Source organism: Phaseolus vulgaris, chromosome 2, assembly GCF_051622355.1.
Source record: "Phaseolus vulgaris cultivar YP4 chromosome 2, ASM5162235v1, whole genome shotgun sequence".
Taxonomy (NCBI): domain Eukaryota; kingdom Viridiplantae; phylum Streptophyta; class Magnoliopsida; order Fabales; family Fabaceae; genus Phaseolus; species Phaseolus vulgaris.
Genome location: NC_143499.1, coordinates 25,482,888 through 25,506,474, shown reverse-complemented (window position 1 = coordinate 25,506,474; position 23,587 = coordinate 25,482,888). Strand labels below are relative to the sequence as shown.

The following is a 23,587-nucleotide window of genomic DNA, read 5'->3' as shown; positions in this document are numbered from 1 at the left end:
AGGTATGGTGGGTTGGGCTTGCTCATCATTGTGGGTAGGCGCACTCTCTCCTTGGTCCTCATCATGCTCCCCGGGTGGGAGGTAATTCGTCCACGAATTTGGAAGACCTACCTTCCTTTCAATTTGCTGCTTGATGATGCAGACATCCAAGCCCAAGGGCCATGCACAACAAGATTAGAATATTAAAATAAAATAATATTATTATTTTATTTGGAGTTAGGATTTGAACTCAAAAAGGACCAAGTATAGAGTATCAACCTAACCACTGGGACAAATGATCATTCTTGAAATATAAGGATTGTAGTATTGTCTTATTTTCTTACAAACAAGAAAAGACCTTTGTAATTTATACACTGTTGAAACTCAGATTAGAGGGACGAATATTTTGATAATTTTAGAGAGTGTTTCTCTACTACGGTTTTTCCCTGTATCTTGCGATCTTATCAAGAATCCACAAATTCTTGTGACGATCATCCTTAGCCTTATCAAACTTTGTTTGTGGCGCTTTCCTTTATCTAGGTTTCTACTGTTACTGTTTTGAGTTTATTCCTTTCCGTAACCCTAAATTCCCAATTTTATTGTCATTTCTATTTGGATTCATATCAGTTGGTATTCAGAGCAAAGGTTTGAGTCATAATATAATTGTGCATCCTGTATTTTTTTTCCCTCATTACCGTTCATGGTACTGTTCACGACACTGTTCACGGTACTGTTCACAGTACTGTTCATTTTTTGTTTTTAAAAAAAGAAAAAGAAAACAGAAACAGAAAAAAAAAGATAAAAAAAGAAGAAGAAATAGAAAAAAGAAAAGAAAAGAAAAGAAAAGAAAAGGAAGAAGAAGAGGAAAACAGTAATAGAAAAAAAAAAAGAACAAGAGGAAAACAGAAACAAAAAAAATAGTTCTTATTCAGTGCATACTTGGTGTTTGTTAAAAGTTCTAAAAGTGTCCTGTCTACATATTTTATTTTATCTATATATTGTTTTTGCTTGCTGTTTTTTAATTGTCTTGCTTGTTTGTTGATAGTGAAATTGTTCTTCACTATTTTGTTTTTTACTATTATTTTTAATTGATTCTGATTGCTACTTTTGAAAGATTTTGGATTATTGATTGCTTGATTCTTGTAAGAACCTTAAGTAGAGAAAGAGTGGTAAAAGGCAGTGTAATCACTAGAAAAAAAAGCCTTATTGTGTGAAACACGAGTGTTGAGTGTAAACACGTGAGAAAGTGGTGTGAGGCCCAAACTTATTGTTATTTGTAATCTGTTTACTTGAGCATGGCAGGGGAACCGTCAGATAGTGGACTGTCTCAACTACAGATGCAAGCCTTAACACAACACTTAGAAAGGATAATGAAACAACAAAGTGATGGACTCCATGAAAGGTTGGATCAAATGGAGCAAGCACAACAAGTAAATCCAGAAAATAGAGGGGGAGATAGGAGAAGGAGAAGAGAAAATGATGGAGAACAAAGAACTCTGAGAATTGATGGAATAAAATTAAATATTCCCACATTCAATGGGAAAAGTGATCCTGATGCTTACTTGGAGTGGGAAATTAAAGTAGAGCATGTGTTTGCTTGCAATGAGTACAATGAAGAGCAGAAGATGAAGTTGGCAGCAGCTGAATTTTCAGCTTATGCTTTAACTTGGTGGAATAAATACCAAAGGGACAGAACTAGATATGAAGAACCCATGGTAGAATCTTGGACAGAAATGAAAAGGATTATGAGGAAGAGATATATTCCAGCAAGCTACAATAGGGATTTGCAACTCAAGCTCCAAAGAATGACTCAAGGAAATAAAAGTGTGGAAGAGTATTTTAAAGAGATGGGGGTGACCATGATTAGAGATGGAAAGAATGAAGAAAATGAAGCAATCATGGCAAGATTTTTGAATGGATTGAATCATGATATTAGGGATGTTGTGGAGCTGCAAGAGTATGTTGACATGAAAGAGTTGTTGCACAAGGCTAACCAAGTAGAACAACAACTCAAGAGGAAGAGAATCATGAGGAGTTCTAACAATAATAAAAATTTCTATTGGAAGGATAAGGCGATGAAGGATAAAGGAGTTCCCTCAAGTTCAGTCACTTCTTCAAGTGGGAAGTCACCTCATAGATATAGTAACTCACCACCTAAAAGGAAAATAACTGAGATAAATGTTTCAAATGCTTGGGAAGAGGACATTATGCTTCAGAATGTCCAACAAAAAAGAATATGATCAGTTTATCAAAAACACAAATAGTCAGTGAACCTTCAAGTGAAGAAGAGAAGGAAGAGGTAGAGGTGGAGTTGGATACATTGGAGGGTGATTTGTTGTTGATTCGAAGGCTTTTAGGAAGCAAAATGCAAGCTTTGGACCAAACCCAAAGGGAAAATATTTTCCATACTAGATGTTCCATTCAAGGGAAAATATGTTCACTCATAGTTGATGGAGGAAGTTGCACCAATGTAGCTAGCTCAAGACTAGTTACCAAATTGAATTTGGAGACAAAACCGCACCCAAGGCCATACAAGCTTCAATGGCTTAGTGAAGATGGAGAGATGACAGTGAGTAAACAAGTGAAGGTGAACCTATCCATAGGACAATATAATGACAATGTCTTGTGTGATGTGGTTCCAATGGAGGCAACTCACATTTTGTTAGGGAGGCCGTGGCAGTTTGACACCAAGGCTATTCATGATGGTTTCACCAATAAAAATCTCTTTCATGCAGAATAATAAGAAGATCATTCTCAAACCCTTATCTCCTAGAGAGGTGTGTGAGGATCAAATCAAATTGAGAGAAAAGAGAGTCCAAGAGAAAAGAGAGATGAGTGAACACCTAAACAGAGCAAGAGTGAAACACTTAAAAAGAGAGAAACACATGAGAAAAAAATGAGTGGATTACTGAAAGTGAATGAAGTGAAGAAGTTGCTACTTTCTAGCAAACATCTTTATTTACCTTATTGCAAAAACAACACTTTGGTTGCTGACCATTCTAACCAAATTAATTTTCTTCCTAGTGTTGATTCTGTTTTGCAGGAAATCCAAACTCAAGTTGAAGAATTGATGAACAAAGGATGGGTACAAGAGACCATGAGCCCATGTGCTCTTCCAGTAATTTTGGTGCCTAAAAATGATGGTTATTGGAAGATGTGCACAGATTGCAGAGCACTCAATAACATTACCATTAAGTATAAACACCATATTCCCAGGTTAGATGATTTAATGGATGAATTGTATGGTGGTTGTATATTTTCAAAAATTGACTTAAGAAGTGGTTGCCATCAAATTAGGATTAGGAATGAGAATGAATGGAAAACTGTCTTTACAACAAAATATGGATTGTATGACTGACATGTGTTGCTATTTGGGCTAACAAATGCCTCAAGCACTTTTATGAGATTAATGAACCATGTTTTGAGAGAATATTTGGGCAAATTTGTTGTGGTGTATTTTGATGACATCTTGATCTATAGCACTAGTTTGGAATTACATGAGGAACATTTGTGTGCTGTTTTAAATGTTCTTAGACCATAAAAGTTGTATGCTAATCTTGAGAAATGCACATTTTGTACTGAACAAATTGCATTCTTGTGTTTTGTGGTAAGTGCCAAAGGAGTTCATGTAGATTATGAAAAGGTGACAGCTATCCAAGAATTATGTTTACATCATGTTGAGTTTGCTTACAATATGGTCGTTGACAACACATCGAATTGTGATCCATTTGAAATTTTGTATGGATTAAATCCTTTAACTCCAATAGATTTGTTAACTATGCCTAACATTTCTGTTTTAAAGCATAAAGATACACAGACTAAGGTTGACTATGTGAGGAAGCAACATAAAAAGGTTGAAGCACAAGTTGAAGAAAAAGGTGAAGGTTATTCTAAACAAGTTAACAAAGGAAGAAAGAAAGTAATCTTTGATCCTGGAGATGGGGTCTGGGTACACATGAGGAAAGAAATGTTAACTAGACAAAGAAAATCCAAGCTCCAATCTAGATGGGATGGACCTTTTCAAGTGTTAGAAATGATTAATGACAATGCCTACAAGATTGATCTTTCAAGTAAGTACAATATGAGTGATGAAGCTTTGGATTTAACTTCAAGTATTTTTCAAGAGGGAGGGAATGATGCGAACATCCTCCAGGGTCTTTCTCAAGAGGGAGGGAATGATGCGGACATCCAAGCCCAAGGGCCACACACAACAAGATTAGAATATTAAAATTGGAGTTAGGATTTGAACTCAGGACCAAGTACAAACTATCAACCTAACCACTGGGACAAATGATCATTCTTGAAATATAAGGATTGTAGTATCGTCTTATTTTCTTAGAAACAAGAAAAGACCTTTGTAATTTATACACTGTTGAAACTCAGATTAGAGGGACGAATATTTTGATAATTTTATAGAGTGTTTCTCTGCTAGGGTTTTTCCCTGTATCTTGCGATCTTATCAAGAATCCACCAATTCTTGTGGCGATCATCCTTGGGCTTATCAAACTTTGTTTGTGGCGCCTTCCTTTATCTAGGTTTCTATTGTTACTGTTTTGAATTTATTTCTTTCTGTAACCCTAAATTCCTTTGAATTTATTCCTTTCCGTAACCCTAAATTCCCAATTTTATTGTCATTTCTATTTGGATTCATATCACTTGATGTGGTGGTGCAAGTTTTTAATAAAAGAAGCTTTCTCAAAACCATCTTTGCACAACACCTCATCAAGTACTGGAATAGGAAGGAGGTGTGAGGGGATTGAACCCATAGAGAACCTCAAAAGGGGTGTGGGAGGTAGTAGAATTTACTACTCTATTATAAGCAAACTCAATATGAGGTAGTAAATTTTCCCACACCCTTGGGTTCTCGGAAATAAGGCACCTTAACATTTGACCCAAAGTTCTATTAACCACTTCTGTTTGACCATCAATTTGGGGATGGCAAGTAGTAGAAAACAAGAGTTTAGTTCCAAGTTTTCCCCACAAAGTCCTCCAAAAGTGACTTAAGAACTTTGAATCTTTGTTGGATACAATACTCCTAGGAAGCCCATGCAAACGAATTACTTCCTTAAAGAAGAGATTTGCAACAAAACAAGCATCATGTACTTTGTGGCATGGATAAAGTGAGCCATTTCAGAAAAGCGGTTCACTACCACAAAGATAGAATCCATACCCTTTGCTGTCTTGGGAAGACCTAAGATAAAATCCATGGAGATGTCTACCCAATGCATAGTTGGGATGGCAAGAGGGGTATATAAACCATGGGATTGCACTTTAGATTTAGTCTTCCTACATTTTATGCATTTTTCACTGAAGTTATGTACGGATTTGCACATGTGGGGCCAAAAGAAATGCTCATGCAATGTGTCTAAAGTTTTAGCTACCCCAAAATGTCCCAAAAGACCACCCTCATGTGCCTCTCTAACAAGAGATTGTCGTAAAAGGCCCTTGGGGAACACAAAGTCTTTTTCCTTTGAAAAGAAAACCATTATGGATGAAAAAGTCTTTGTGCCTCCTTTTAAGCACTCTTGATAGATGAGAGAGAAATCAAGGTCATCTTTATAGATTTTCTTTATGTGATCAAAACCTAAGTATTGAACTTCCAAAACATTTAGCAAGGAATACCTTCTTGAAAGAGCATTCACAACCACATTTATTTTTCCTTTCTTAAGTTTGATCACATAAGGAAATTGCTCAACGACCTCCACCCACTTAGCATGTCTCTTATTAAGCTTTCTTCGGCCTTTCAAATATTTAAGGGATTCATGATCACTATGTATCACAAACTCCTTTGGAAAAAGGTAGTGTTACCAATTTTGCAAGGCTCTAACAAGAACATAAAGTTCTTTATCATAGGTGGAGTAGTTAAGATGACTCCCCTTGAGTTTCTCACTAAAATAAGCTTTGGGGTGGCTCTCTTGAAGGAGGACAACCCCAATGCCTATGTTGGAGGCATCACATTCTATTTTAAACGTCTTAGCAAAGTTAGGAAGGGATAAAATGGGGGCCTTAGTCAATTTTTCTTTCATACTTTCAAAAGCTTCAAGGTCTTGTCCCCATTTAAAAACCACATCTAATTTAGAAATGCTCCTAGTACCTTCATGCGACTCATGCACCATGTCCTAATGCCTTTCATTGGCAAGTTTGTAGTGGTTTATTTTGATGACATTCTTATCTATAACTTGTCTTTAGAGGATCATGAGATGCATGTTAGGCAAGTGTTAGAAACCCTAGGAGGGAGAGTTTGTATGCTAATCATGCTAAGTGTATGTTTGCACTAGATTATATAAACTTCCTAGGGTTAGTTGTGAGTTTTAAAGGGTGCATGTAGATAAAGAAAAGGTTGCAACAATTCAACATTGGCCAACATCCACCAATGTTAGTGAGGTACGAAGTTTGAAAGTTTGAAAGAAAAATTGACTAAGACCCCCATTTTAGCCCTTCCTAATTTTACTAAGACATTTGAAATAGAATGTGATGACTCTAACATAGGCATTGGGGTTGTCCTCCTTCAAGAGGGCCACCCCATAGCTTATTTTAGTGAGATCAAGGGGATTCATCTCAACTACTCCACCTATGATAAGGAACTTTATGCTCTAGTTAAAGTCTTGCAAAATTGGCAACACTACCTTTTTTCAAAGGAGTTTGTGATACATAGTGATCATGAATACCTTAAATATTTGAAAGGCCAAAGCAAGCTTAACAAGAGACATGCTAAGTGGGTGGAGTTCCTTGAGCAATTTCCTTATGTGATCAAACATAAGCAAGGTAAAATAAATGTGGTTGTGGATGCTCTTTCAAGAAAATATACCTTGTTAAATGTTTTGGATGTTCAATTCTTAGGATTTGATCACATAAAGAAAATCTATAAAGATGACCTTGATTTCTCTGTCATCTATCAAGAGTGTTCAAGAGGAGGACACAAAGACTTTTTTCATCCATGATGGTTTTCTTTTTAAAGGAAAAATACTTTGTGTTCCCCAAGGGTCTTTACGACAATCTCTTGTTAGAGAGGCACATGAGAGAGGTCTTATGAGACACTTTAGGGTAGCTAAAACTTTAGATACATTGCATGAGCATTTCTTTTGGCCCCACATGTGCAAATTCGTACATAACTTCAGTGAAAAATGCATAGAATGTAGGAAGACTAAATCTAAAGTGCAATCCCATGGTTTATATACCCCTCTTCCCATCCCAACTATGCATTGGGTAGACATCTCCATGGATTTTATCTTAGATCTTCCCAAGACAGCAAAGAGTATGGATTCTATCTTTGTGGTAGTGAACCGCTTTTCTGAAATGGCTCACTTTATCCATGCCACAAAGTACATGATGCTTGTTTTGTTGCAAATCTCTTCTTTAAGGAAGTAATTCGTTTGCATGGGCTTCCTAGGAGTATTGTATCCAACAAAGATTCAAAGTTCTTAAGTCACTTTTAGAGGACTTTGTGGGGGAAACTTGGAACTAAACTCTTGTTTTCTACTACTTGTCATCCCCAAATTGATGGTCAAACAGAAGTGGTTAATAGAACTTTGGGTCAAATGTTAAGGTGCCTTATTTCCGAGAACCCAAGGGTGTGGGAGAGTTTACTACCTCATATTGAGTTTGCTTATAATAGAGTAGTAAATTCTACTACTGCCCACACCCCTTTTGAGGTTGTCTATGGGTTCAATCCCCTCACACCTCTTGACCTTCTTCCTATTCCTGTACTTGATCAGGTGTTGTGCAAAGATGGTTTTGAGAAAGCTTCTTTTGTTAAAGACTGGCATCACCACATCAAGCAGCAAATTGAAAGGAAGGTAGGTAAGTATGTTGAGCATGCCAACAAAGGGCGCATGACATTGATCTTTGAACCCAGGGAGTAGGTTTGGCTACAATTGAGGAAGGATAGATTCCCTACTCATAGGAAGTTCAAACTTATGCCACGTGGTGATGGTCATTTTTAGGTCATCAAGAGGATTAATGACAATGCCTATGAGTTGGATCTGCCTGATACATATTTAGGAAGTCATTCTTTTAATATCAGTGATCTGACTCCCTTCTCTGCAGGTCTTCCAAATTCGAGGACGAATTCCCTCCCACCCGGGGAGCATGATGAGACCCAAGGAGAGAGGGCGCCTACCAATGATGAAGACCAAGCCCAAACCATGACCTCAACAACCATACCTCAGAGGGTTATAAGGAGCATAGCACAAACTCTGGGAATTGAGCATCAATTGGTCTTTCTATTTGTAATTTCCATAGAGTAGGTTTAAATAACATAATTAGGAGGTGAGAACATAAGATTGGGCCTTTGAGATGTCCATTAGGGTAGGAAGGGAACCCTACCTTCTAGAACATGTGGAATGGTGCGACATTGACCAATGTCAACACCTAGCCACACCATATTTTGTGCCTTCCCATTTTACCCTTTTTTCTTCTTTTCCAAGGCTCCTAAATCTATAAATAGGGAGACCTACCTCATTTATTCACAAGTTGAAATTAGAGTAAAGAAATTCTGCACAATTTTTGTGTGATTTGTGAGTGAGTGAATCTCCTCCTAAAATTGGTCTTATCTTCTGAGTGTTGTGAGCTCTCAAGTGGAGGCATCTTTCACTTATCTTGGATTCAATTTACCATCCAAGTGGCATGCATCATTCACAATTCCACCTCTCATAAGTTTCCTTATCTTTTCATTTTTTCCTTCCATTATCATTTCATGTTATTCATAAACATGTTCTTATTTGACTTCCTTCTAATTCCATTCGGTCATTTCTTTGATCTTCTGTTCCTTGTTTAAATTCTACCCTATATTGTCATCATCTATCACCATATAATTGTTTTTCTCTTTGCCTTTGTGAAATGAACTGTCACATCTATTTAACCACTTGGTTAAGTTAATGTCCAGTGGAGATTTTCCTTAGGTTTTCACTCTTTAATTGTTTTAAAATCTTAATCATAAATATCAAAGTGTCACCTAATGATCAATCCTAAAATGAACTCACATCAAGATGTTAGGAAGAAGGTAATCTTGTGGCAATTTAAAGAAAAAAAAAACACTCAACCACTCAAAGAAAATTTTCTTCCCTTAACCAAGGTCTTTCTTGTGGTTTGAAAAACTCTCAAGTGAATAATGTCAAATCCTCAACACTTGCTCAAGAAAAGGCTAAACCAAATTTGAATTAAGAGATATGACAAAAATTTGGATAAAAGATGTCAAGCAAACAAAAAGACCCTAAGAAACATACTAAACACTTAACTATAAATTTTTTCTTTAGAACTTTGTTTAAGCAAAAGGATAAAAAATTCCACAAGGTTGAAAACAATTTGCCAATCAATTTGAATCCACTTTTGAAAAATGATTTGCTTGCAAAGTGAGAACCAAAGGTGCTTTTGAAATCTTCTTTGTTGTTTTCTTTTTTTGCATCACTTTGGCTTTGAAACACCGTTGTTGTTTTTAAGTATTTTTAATACTAATGTGACTTATGGAAAAGAATGAACACCACTTGCATCATCAAGAACTTTCAATTTTCACAAAAAAAAAATTGGTTGGATTCAATATAATTGAACACTTGAAATCATGTGTTTGGAACTTTAAATCTACTTCTACTAAAAACAAGTTTCTAATTACTTTGCAAACTTCACAATTAAAAGCATGTAAGTATAATCAAAACAAGGACACCTAGAACACTAATGAACATAAGACTCAAAGTAAAAGACAAGATCAATAAAAGACATAACAAGAAACATATTCAAAACAAAAAATGCTATGAATATAAAGAAAGGCCGAAAAAAAATCAGCAAGAATTAAAGTGCTGGAAAATAAAAAGCAAGAAAATAATGACAAGAATTTAAAGGTACTTGAATTTAAAGACAAGAAAGTAAAGGTACTTGAATTTAAAGACAAAAATTAAAGGTGCTAGAATGTAAAGAAATGTAAAGTGTCAATCAACTCAAGCAAATTAAGCATAAGAACCTAAGCTCTGATACCACATGATGTGAGTTGATTTTAGGATTGATCATTAGGTGACAATTTGATATTTATGATTGAGGTTTTTAAGACAATTAAAGAGTGAAAACCTAAAATCCCCACTGGACATTAACTTAACCAAGTGGTTAAGTATGTTGACTATATGTTTATATTTAGTAGTATTCATATTTTATTTGTTCATGCATTTCTTGCAATGTGAATACATAATACATAAACTATTACAATTTTGTTTCATTATCTGGTATATTTATAATATGTTGGCATTATTACATATGCTTAACGCTATAACAATTATCAGTATATTAAAGTCATACAAATATTTGATCGTATTTTTTATTTTATATATTTTGTGTTAATATTATAAAATGCTTATATTCATTTTATTCTTTATATATTGTTTATTATTAATTAGTCATTGAAGTTTTAAGTTGGTTGTTGTTTTTTTCTAGAAACCTGATGATGCATATAAGTTTATTATTGGTGTATGGTTTTTAAGATCTTTAGTTATTTTTTTATAAAAAGTTTTCACGTTAGACATCACTATGCTACTTGACATCTGAGCTAGGCTGACACCTCAAGTAACAACAATCATTTGTCATCACATGAAAAAAGTATTATTAAAAAAAATACAAAAATATGGGGGGACCAAACCAAAACCCATATGTTAACAAAAACGATACATAGGTAGACTATACCTATTAATAAAGAATTCTAAGAACATACTAGATGGAAGCCTATTATACCAATGAAATGATTCTCTATGAATAAATCCTAAATTAACCAACTTATCAACACACGCATTCCCTTCATGAAAAATATGAGTAACCCTAAACCTGATTTTTCCACAGTAATTAAGACAAGTATTCCATCGATTACAAAGCATCCGAGGAACATTTTTCCTAGCCGTAAACGCTGCACAAACCAAGGCATAGTCACATTCCAGCCAGACATTAGTAAGTCCCAAGTTTTGAGCTTCCTCCAAAGCATATATAACTCCATAAAATTCAGCAACCAAAGCAGTTTGAATGTCAAGAAACGCAGAGAAAGCTCCAATAAACTCCCCCATACTCTCACGGAAAATACCTCCACAAGTGGCAAGACCTGGAAAACCCCTAGCAGCCCCATCAGTGTTAATTTTAACCCATCCTGGTGAAGGAAACTCCCATCTAATAGGAAGAGGACGAAGAACTTTACTAGTACGAGTATTAATACCAAAATACTTAATCACACTGAAATCCATCATATCATTCTTCATTGAAGCTTTAGAAGACTTTCCCACTAGACAAGTTAAATCTTTAATAACTTAAATAGCCCTAAAAACCTCAATCTTATCCTGAAAACGAGAATAATTCATCATACGCCATAGCATCCAAGTAGAAAAAGTGATCACAGCAAGCTTAATCAATTTAACCAAAGGGCTATCATCACTCTTAATAAAAGAAAGAAGATCATCCTTATTAGAGAAATGAGAAGTAGGAAAAATTTGTCGAACCCAACTCCAAATATACAAAGCATTAGGGCATTCAAAAAATAAATGATGAATAGATTCCTCATGCTTTTCACAAAGCGTACACATAGAACAAATATGGAGATCTTTATTTTGAATATGTTGATCTGTAGGAAGCCGCTCATGAAAAACTTTCCAAAGGAAAAGAGTTTCGGAAGGTGAGATCTTTAGTTATTTAAATAAATAGTATTGCATTGTATTTATATTTCATCATGTTTTATTTGTATTATATTACATTACATTTTAATTTATATGACAAAATGTGACTTCATAATTTAATATAATTTTTGCTTACAATATGTTTATGGAAGAAACACACATTTACATTTAAGATAATTGTACTTGGTATAATATAATGAATTATTTTTTTAATTGTAATAATTTTTCTGAGAGATTTTTGCAGATTAACTTACAGCATGAAGATAACATGAAGTTGGTGAAGAAGACTTCATTTTCACCGTAAATATGTTATGGGAACATAATATTAGATAATTATTTATATAATGTATTTGTTCAAATTATTGTATTGTAATGTATTTGTTATGACAAAAATTTATTCATTCATTTTTACTTATATTACTTATAATTAATTTGTGAACTATTAACATTCCAAATTTATGTTAAGTTAAGTTAAATTCTTTAATATGCACAATGTTTAGTGTACTATATTTAATTTCATTTGCTCAATTTTATAATTTTTATATATAAAAAAATATTTATTAATTCTAATATTAATATTTATATTTATATATTTATATATAAAATATTCTAAAATTTCCTGTGGTGGGTTGCACGAGTCAACTTACTAATTTATATATATATATATATATATATATATATATAAAAAAAAGAAGGTGAGTTGTCATTAAAGAAAGCTCCATTATTTAGTCCATCATGTCTCATAACTTGTGTTGTAAGTTTTTCATCAAAATCTAATTCAGAAAACCATGGAAATATTTGACTTAAGTTCAAAAGTTTAATATTTTTTATCTAACTTTTTTTAAAAGAAATTGCAAATATAGTATGAAGTGACATATTACAATTAATGTAAAAATTAGGTAGATAATTATGCAATAATTTCTTTTTTTAGTATAAATTTTATAGTTAAAAATATATATTGTCTACAATATTATTATTTTTTCATTACTAAATTAAATTTTTATTATTATTATTATTATTTTATTTATAATATTTTTTAGCATAAGTACATTGAGATAATTAACATAGTTAAAGTTAATTATTATGTCCTAAATATTGTTTGTTTTGGAATTTAAAATTTATCACAATTTTATTATCAAAAGAAGTTTTAAAGGGTTATGAGAGGAAGATGTATTGCCTTTAAACTTTACTCATAATCTATTTGGGACTATCACCACACAAAAATTTCATTTACCTATAGAAAAGTTTGTAGTTAATAAAAAATTTCTTATGAATTATAAACGACCAAAATTTCATAAATAAATATAGTTCATGGTAATACATATAGACTGACATCCATGAATAATTTTTCCACATGTTGCATCTATAAATAAATTATTTGCAAGTAAGCATCTATACATTGTCGAGAACTAAAGAGAACGAGAGTTCATCTTGTCGAGAGTTAAGGGAACGAAGGTATTATTCGTTTTGGTACTTGGAACTTCATCACAATTTTGTCCTTTAAAGATATATCATTAGGGTTAAGAAATAAATATATATTTAACTTATCTTAATATAAAATTATTAAACATATCATAACATTAATATAATTTAAAATTAAATAAATATTACTCAATTGGATATAACATAAATTTGTAATATTCTATCCATGGGATATAACATAAATTTTTAATATTCTCACGTAATTTGACTAATCGATTTAATATAACCAATTTAATATTTTGATGATATTTATCCGAAAATGTCATTCAAACTTATTTGATATTCTATTTTCAGTTATTTCTTTCTTTATTCTTGTTGTCAAGTTTCAATTAAGAAACTTTACAATTTTTTTAAATGTAATTAGTATAATTAAAATATATTAATTAAATTTTTAATTAGTTAATTTTATTTATATTCACAAAATTACAATAATCATTATTATATATAAAAAAAGTAATTCTTATAATTAAATTTAACTTTTACAATAAATAGATAAAGGTCTTATTTTCTTTCTCTTGTATTCATAATTTTAATATATTTAGGCTAGAATCATTTGAGTTTGATTATTTTAGCACTCATTTGAGTAATATTAACTACACGCCAGAGAGAGAAAATTTGTTTGACATCTTTCACTCAATTATCCTCTTCTCACCTAAGCAACCAACTTTAAAGAAAGTTAATACTAACTCACTAGTTAACAACTTTTCCGCTCAAATATTAAGTGATAGCTTGATTGAGAAATATTGTTGATTGAGCGATGATGACTTTTTACGGCAAGTGCACCGCGTTTGTCAGAAGTAATAATTGTCCCTAAGGACGGATATCGATCCCACAAAGAACAGTGAATCATCGAGTACAATATTCGCTAAATATAACAACAGAACAATAAAAAAGAGTGTGAAGTGATTATATTGGCACTGATCAATAAGAAAACAAACAAAGAATTAGTTGCTTCAATTGGAAAAATTGGGATTAAGTTTCATCTCTCTCACTCTCATGTATTTTGATTAGCATGTTAATATTAAGTTCTTTAATTGAAATTGATGCCCGTATAAAAATCATTTATATCGATTCCTCGCATATAAAATCCTTAAGAATGTTCCCTAACTATCGATCCCTTGCATACTTATAAGAACAACTTAGAACGAAGCTCAGACGTTTAATAGCAATTAACATTTCAAGTCTATTCCTAGCACTCAAATATGTTAAGTATTGTTGTTTAGGTCCGAACCCTAAAAATACCTCCCGGTCAGATTTAAGATTCTCAATTTGTCACGGAGAATTAAAAGTAAAACAACAATACCAATAATCAATCAAGAACTGAATATTAATATATAAAATATCACCTCAATACATAAGAGTTTGAGCAGATTACTCCCAATCCCAAAGGGTAGAATTAGCCACGCATACTTCTATCACCTTCCATTCTCCCAATTGGGTTACAATTCACTCTATGGTGTTTTCCTCTCAATCTGGCACACTAAGGTTGAGCCTCTAGCCCTCTATTTATCCTAGTTTTCTAGGGTTAGGTTGTTTCCTATGTTGCGCTAATGGGCTAAATGATAAAACATAAAAAAGGCCCAATCTTTCTTTGCATCTTTTTCCATTCTGGGACCTTCTATCTTTATCTTTTTGGCTCAAGTCATTCATCTTTAATCCAAATCTCCAATCTTCCTTAGAAATCTGCAATTAACACCAAATTTGGGAATAAAATACTCTTATTCAAATAAAGATCATGAAAAATGTAAAAAGGTATAAATTCATAAATTAGGGATTATTTTATATGTAAATTAGCAATAAATCCTCATAAGTGCCTATATTTTAATATGAAATATTACTGAAATTAGACACTTATCAAGCGATCACGGTGATGCTTAAGTGATGATGTTCAATGCACACAGTAATGACTCATAACTATTGGGTTGAATAATGTCAAAGTTCAAGTGGAGGGGTGAATTGAGCTTTTAAAAATTTCAATCAGATTCAGTTTTATCACAGGACAAAGAAAAAGAATCTATTTATTTTGATATGAACAAATTTATTTTTCTCCTTACATTAAGGAAACAGTAGTTCAAAGATGTGAGTTCCTGGTATTAAGTGAATTGATTAGCCAGCAATGTTCACATTAATTCCAGCATAAGAAAATTAGAGAGTTGAATTATTATACAATTCTTGAATATAAAATCACCCACTTAAGTGAAACTTGTCAAGTGATTGAGTTGATTTTCACATAACCCAATACTTCAATAAATTCCAACAATACACTCAGATCTCCCCAATTCAGATTGGTTTTCCAGAAAACAAGAACAGTATGAACAAACCCAGAATCAACAGATTCAATTTCAATTGAATAGATTTATTTCTTGACAGATCAGCTTATGCAACAGTTATTGAGTGCATGAATTAAGAAAGATTGAACACACCACAATTATATTGGTTCACTCAAATGAGCTACATCCAGTCTCACCTTATCCAAGGTGAAATCCACTAAAAATAGTACACAACAATTACAAAACCTAATGCTCTTGAACCCTACAAGAACAAGGCACACCTAACTGAAAAACTCTATTTCAGCACACACAACACTTCAAGAAACCCTATCAAGAAGAGCCTTACAAATACACTTTACAAAGAAATGAATGATGAAAGGAATACACCTGGAAAAAGAATGCAAAAATCTGACTTAGCACAGTAGAACAGATTGCCCAAACTGTGATAGACCTTCAACCAAGCTTAGAACAATGAACAAGAACAAGCACACTTTCTTGTTTTAAAATTCTTTTTAAGATCGCGTGCTAAAGCTCTGGAAAACTCTTAATCTCAGTGGAAAACTCATTTTTTCAACACACTTTGTAGTGAGTTATAACACACTTTGTAGTGAGTTATAACTCACTTTTTATAAGAAAAGATTTATAACAGAATTTCAAAAAACAGTTTAAAAAGTTGTTATAAAAAGAACAGATTGAAGTTATAATGAATAGATTTATTTTCAAAAAGATAAAGAGTGATTTTTAAACAAATGAAACTCATTCGTTTTGAAAGCATAAAAGGTTGAGGCAAGATACTTGATGCACAAAACAAAGTTAGCAAAAACTTTTAAAGAACAAGGCATTAGTTCAAAAAAGAATTTATTCATTTAAGAAAAAACATTCATTTTCTATGCAGTCAAGCATATTTTGCCAAAATATGATAAACACATTTTAGAAATCGTTGTGCCTTATCACTTGGATACGGGTTAAGTGATGGGTCACATGGCAAAAAACTCACTTTAAACATACTTAAACTTATACACAAGACTAGCTAAAACTCATACAATCTTCAAAGGAGAGCACACACAATTCTTCATCAAACACATTGATTTGAATGGACAGCATCTATCTTCAACAATAACTTCATTATCGCTTAAAGGATAGTTTGACATTTAAATAAGCTAAAAAAATTAAAAAAAATATATACTATTATTATTATTACAATTATTTCATAATTTATTTTTTTATTCTAAACCCTAAACCCTAAATATAATACCTCAATTTTAAACTCCTAAATATAACCTCTTTTACATTAAACTGGTTAATAAACCAATTCAAACTAAAAGTGACTATTCCAATTACATCAAAATAGGTATTCACCAATTAAATCATCATGACTCCATATAATTTCAAATTTATAGAAACTCAACTCTCATCCACGATAATCATCACATTTTAACACATAAATCAAATTAATTGAATATGAATATTTACAAGCTTCCAAATAAGTTGAAAAAACTTACAAAACTTTAACCTATACATCCAACATCTTTACTTATTTATATTATCACTACAATTCTCTTTTCTAATTGATGATGGCAACTTTTGAAATATAACTTCTCCAAACTCAAAGAAAAATAAAAGAGATATACTCTATTTTAGAGAAATGAAAATTTGATCAGTCTATTATAATCTTCCTTAAAATATTTTATTAAATTCATCAATTATATTTTACTAAAATAATTTTCACAAATTAACCGTTTACCATTTATATTACAAGAAAATCATTAAATAAATAAATTTTAGAGACAAAAAATAATTAGTTGTTATATTGACTAAATTAGAGACCATTTTAGAGACTAAAAAATTGATTTCTAAATTAGTTTATATTATTGTTGAATAATTTCTAAATTGGTATTTAATTAGCTACAAAGATTTTTCTACTAAATTTAGAATCTAAATAATTGGTAGTTAAAATCTTGATAACTAATTAGATATCAATTTAAAAACTATTTATTAATAATAAAAATTAATTTAACAATTAATTATTTTTAATTTTTAAAATTAGTTTTTATTTCATTTCGATACATTAATGTATATATATTAAAGACATAAGGTAAAATACTAAACTTCAGATATCAAAACACCATATTCAAATATTAAAAAAATATCGTTGACTGTTGTAGCTGAAACATATAATGGATGCTAATAAAGTAGGTGACAACTTTCAACAAGAAGACACACTATATTCGATCATAATCTTGCTTTTTTGAGGGAACCTTTGGCTTTATTAATATTAGTGTCAATTAGGTTATCACGGTTCAAAATTGTTTAGGTTTCCAATGTAAATTTCATCTTATTAATTGATTTTATAAAATTAAATTATATTTAAAAATTTATTTTTTAATATTATATTATAATTATTTAAAATCTATTATACTAATAAATTTATTAGATTTATCAACTCATCCATCATATCATTAATCGAATCACTCATAAATATATAATTTCACGTATCAATTAATATATAATATATATATAAAAAAAATAGGTGTAAATTTAATTATTTTTATAATACTTTTAAACTTAAAGTTTATTTTTTTAATACTGACTAAATAAGGATAGCATATTTCGTCATGTCTAAAATTTCGTGATGTCTAAAAGTAGAGCTGATGATTTATAAACGCTTATTATTTGAATGTTTGAAAATATTAGTTAATTACTTTTTTGTTATAAAAAACAAAATTAGCTTATATCTTATTAAAAAAATTATTAATAGATTAAGGGATGTATGATTTCAAAATATTTTAAAAGGTTTTTTAATAAAATTCTTCTGTACTTAATTGAAAATTTTAAATATTAAAAATGTTATCATAAAATTATGTTTGACGTGAATATAATTTATACAAAATATAGCTGATAATTTAAATCTCTATTACTTAAGAAAATAAAAAAATTATAAAAAAATACCATAATTATACAAAATATAGTTGATAATTACATTTGATTTTTATACGAGGTGTTAGTTTTGTAATTTACTGATTTTTAAATATTTTTTTATTATAACATTGTTATTATGGAATTTCAACATTAGATCCAAATTTGTTTATGGTCATGGAACAACTACAAATAAGTAAAATCTAAAAAGTAATGTCACTACTCAGTTACATTTAATGCTAAAAATAATTATTTTTCTGATTTCTTGCTCATTTTAGATTGCCAAGATACTGCAAGCTGGAATTCTCTATAGCTTCTAGAACTTTAGAGATGTAAAGTATTTTTTGTTTTTAAAAGTATCAATGATATTTTTATAATTATGATATTTTTATAATTTTTTTTTATTTTCACAATGTGCAATACTTACTACTTTTAAAAAAATATATAGTTTCCATCTTTAAAGTTCTAGAAGCTAAGAGAATTTCAGCTTCCACTAGAGCAATTAAAAAAAAAGGCAAGAAATCATAAAAATTCCCTTTTTCAAATTTGTTTCCTAAACACTTTTTTTTTTAATTTTAAAAATAAGGAAATAAATTTAATTGTTTCATCTTTCTTAGCATGTACTTAAGTTTTCACTAAGAACCTATAAGATTGGGACACTTCTCTTGAATGGTGTATCCGTGTCAGACACACGTATCGGTGTCAACACTCATAGAACACTTATCGGTAAAGTGTTCAATTTAAAAAATATTTGTTGAATTTCTAAAAATTCTTGTATGATTTTAACACAATTTTAAAAAAGATAAATACAATAATTTTCTAAAAACTCAAATTTGTTGTATAAATTTTTATTATGATTATAGAAATAAGAAACAAATTCTTTTGAAACAGACATGAAAAACATCTTCCTGCTCCCAAAGAAATCTGAAGCATACTTATGCATATAAATATTTATTATCAATTTATATAATTTATAATTATAATATTTATATTCATATCCTCATATACTATATTTTAGAGATTTTATGTATCTCCATATCTATATTCTACATAGCTAAAAACACAATATTTATAAGATACGTAGTAACAAACATTTAATATATGATATAAAAATATTTCTAGCTTCAGCAAACTTTTAACATGTAAAGTTAAAAATATTTCAAAACAAGTATTTCTGATTTAAAAAAATATAAAAGGAAATAATTGAATATAAACATTTAAGATTTAGGATAAAAATATAACAATGAATCGTTTTTATAAAAGGCTGATGTAAAGTTCAAAGAAAAATTTATTTGAGAATTTTAAAATATAAAATATATTAACATAAATTAAAGGTGTCACTTAAAATATTGTATTGGACCTATTTAATCTGTTTTTTAAATTAACTGCAATTTTTTTAATCATGTTTTATTTTCTGTCGAGTCAATATATTATTTTAAAATAGTTTTACAAAAAGAAAATTTATATATATATATATATATATATATATATTAAATAGGTTGGAATCATAATGAGTGACCTAAATTGGGTTGGGGAAGTAAAAGGAATATGAAAAGAGAATATGAAGAAATAAATTTTGTATCTTATTTTATTAATATATATTTATAAATGTAAAAGTGGATATTTCTTATATAGAAAAAAGATAAGAAACTTTGGTGCTTATTAAAAGTAAATACTAATCATATTTTATTTGAAGGAATCATACCAAAATTAACAAATATTTGACTATCTAAAAAATAATTATATTTACAACACGCTCTTCTTCTCGAATGTCCATTCCTTAAGTAATCTCATTAAACCTTATTATAGAAACTATATTACAAAAATACTAATTCTTCGAAATCTTCATTCATCATACATTATTAAATATTTTCCTATTAAAAAACATTATATATCAAGAAAATTCCAATTAAACTGTTCAGCACGTCTAACAATTTAGATCAATGTTTTATTTACAGTGAAATATAATACTTTGGAACAATAACTTTTCATCCTATTTTCTTGTTGATCGTGTTTATAATCCTATATATGTTCAAAATAAAAAATCATTCTTCTTAAATATTTTATTTTAAAATAGTGAAAAAACATACACAAACGCACATAATTTGAATGAGTTAGAATTTAATATTTATGTTAATTATAAGTAAATATTGTTATAAATTATCCTTTTAAGTTTTGTCAAAATATTAAATTTTCAATTTTTTTGTTTTTCTAATGAGACATGTACTCGTAAAAAAATTCAGTTTACTGATCGTATTGGTTATAAAATAGTGAAAAAAATCATATATCTACAAGAATTATGATTTAATGACTCGCATCTAATAAAAAAATAATCCTTTTTATTAAGAATTTATGGTTTTCTGTTTTTTTTCTTGGTTAAAAGAAAAAAAAAAGAACATGGGAATATGAGAAAGTTTAATTTATAAAAACAATTGCATGTTAGCAACCCTTAATTATGAAAACCAAAATAAAGACAAATAATGATCGAAAGAATAATTATTAATCATTACATTAATAGAGACATAATCCTTGATAACCTAATCACCCTGAATGAGTCTTTTAACTTAATCACTTAAGTTCCTTTATCATAACACCATGTAAAAGAGTCTCCCTTTTTTGTGAAATTTTAGAGAAAACTTATTTAAGATTAGAAAGAAAATCTTAAACTAAAAAAAAAAACTACAAATTAAAAATTTAAAACTTTTGCATTAAAAAAAAGTAAAACCACATCTTAAACACCAACTTTTTAAATTTAATTTACCATGTAAAGCACTGTGTTAATTATCTAAATGTAAGAACCTTGTTAGAACAATTTAAACTATGGGACTAATTAAATTTCTCCAAAAGAAAAAAAAAAAGACGTTATAAAATTTTATGAAGAAAAAGGAAATAATAAGCATTATATATTATATTGTATCTTCTTTTGTGAACATAATATTACATGTTTATCTTCTTCCACCACATACGAAAATTCACACTAAATAATAATAGGTGATTGCTATCACATATGGAAAGCTTTAGATAGTATTTTAACACTACATCATAAAACTTGAAAGAGCCATGATTTTGGATATATAACATTGAAGAATCTACAGAAGAAGTTGAGAGGAGATAGTGGTGATGCATATGTAAATGAAGTTGATGAGTATTAATGAGTCATTTGGTAGTGTTTTTGGAGAAGATTTGTTGTATAGTGGGTGGAGGTTTAGTAAGAGCAGAGCTTGAACCATTTTCTCCCATTGAAGGTGGAGGATTTTTGGGAGAAAGAGCACTTTGGACTGTAACCTTTTTAGGTGGTGCCACGAATGCTACACTTGCAATACCTGCAAATTAAAGGCTTTCACAAACTTGTCCTTTGTTAAGGTAGATTTATAGGGATGTATATCATCTGAGTTTGTATTAAAATAGTCCAACATGTTGCTGTTTTGCCCACCATATATTCTCATGCATGCAACCCTAGATCACACCAGATTCTCCTTTATTTTATATTTCTTTCATACTATTATGATAATGTACCATGCCAATGAACATATTCAATCGGTAATGTTTGTTTCATCTCTAAAATCAAAATATAAGTAAAAATATTTAATTTTACACTAATTAATCTTTTGATTTGTTTGACTAGCAGTTAAATACTTTGTGTTCTTGCAAAAGGAGTTGAGGTCTCTTATTCAAGCTGATGACACAAACTTCACGGGTTGATTTCTCGGCTTCTCCTTTCACAATGCTACTGTCCAGGTTGGGCTTTCGGCTTCTCCTCTCACAGTGTTGCTCTCCAGGTTGGGCTTTCGGCTTCTCTTCTCACAGTTGGGCTTTCGGCTTCTTTTCTCATAGTTGGGTTTTCGGCTTCTCCTCTCATAATTGGGTGTGTGTACCTGAAAGGCGCTCCGATGTCAAAGTCAAAAATAGTTTATATATTCATCAGATAAAATTCACTCTTACTTACCTCTTGAATTGAACCTCTATTTATAAGGTTCTCTTATTAGACTTATAACTTATTTGGACATTTCTTTTTGCACCACTTATTATTTTAAACACACCCTTGAATTTGGACTTTATTAAATTGGACCTTGTTACAGTGATTATATAAATATATATATATATATATATATATATATATATTATCATTTATATGTATATAGTTTTCGGCATAACCTCTCTCGGTATATTCTTTCGGTCACACCTCTCGGTCCTAGCAGTACACTAGTCCTTTGGCATAAGGATTTTTGTTTATTTAGAAAAACTTTATGTCTAAAATTAAAAATGTGTCAGAGAAAATCTTTCTTTAAAAATCATTTTTGATTTTGCATTAAATACCTCGTTTTGCGTATTTTAGGTAAAGGATTCACCTTACCGTTAGATGAGAAGTATTTTAATGGTTTAAGATGTTGTGACGTTTCAAACTTAGGGTTTTACTACCATTATAAATACCTTACTTCATTTGTTGTTTTTGGTGCTATCTTGTCTTCTTATTTTCTGAAAGTTCCAACGAATTGTTTCAAAGGTATAATGTCTATCTCGAGCTCTGTTTCCATTTCTGATAAATTTACAGGTTTTTTTAGCGCGGGTGGTGAATCTACTAGACGAGTGATACGAGTCGATCGAGATGCCGATTCCATCTCATCATCTGCCACTCTTTCATGTATGAAAGATTCAAATGAAGCCACTACAGCTGTCGTAGCCAACAGGGCCAAAAGGATTGTACCAAAAATAAAATTTTGCCCTGGTTATAACTGGGTTAATCCTAAAGTCCGAGAATTTTTCTCTCGGTACCGTTCCTCAAAAGATCTCCGTGATTTTCTTTCTAATACCCATATCTATTCTTCTAATATTATTGAGGATATAATTTCTTTTCGGCGTGCTGGGAATGTTGATAAGGTTTGTCATGGTCGTGAAAATGGACAGCAGTGAATTTTTTAATTTTTATGCATGTTTTTTTTACTGATCTTCACATTCGATTTCCATTTAGTGATTTTCAAATGGGTGTACTTAATTTTCTTAACATTGCTCCTACCCAACTTCATCGTAACGGTTGGGCTTCTATGCAAGCTTTTAGTTTCTTGTGTAAATTATTATTGTTTTCTCCTAGTCCGAAATCTTTTTTGTATTACTATAGTTCTCGGCCTGGTAAACGACCAGGCTGGTTGTCTTTAATTAGTAAGTCTAGAATTTGTTTTCTCAAGCCCTTTATGATGGAAGAGGCCCCGGCACCAACTTTATTGAAAGGCCACTAACATATCAAATAGAGTCAACCACTAGAGTTATGGTCAAGATGAACCAAGAGGACGCATTTTACATGCCATAAAC

At 30.6% G+C, this 23,587-nt stretch overlaps 1 pseudogene; it reads left to right on the top strand.

Moving 5' to 3' along the window:
• The first annotated feature begins 1,457 nt into the window (after positions 1-1,457).
• LOC150029074 (uncharacterized) lies at positions 1,458-23,191 on the top strand (annotated as a pseudogene).
• The last annotated feature ends 396 nt before the right edge of the window (positions 23,192-23,587 follow it).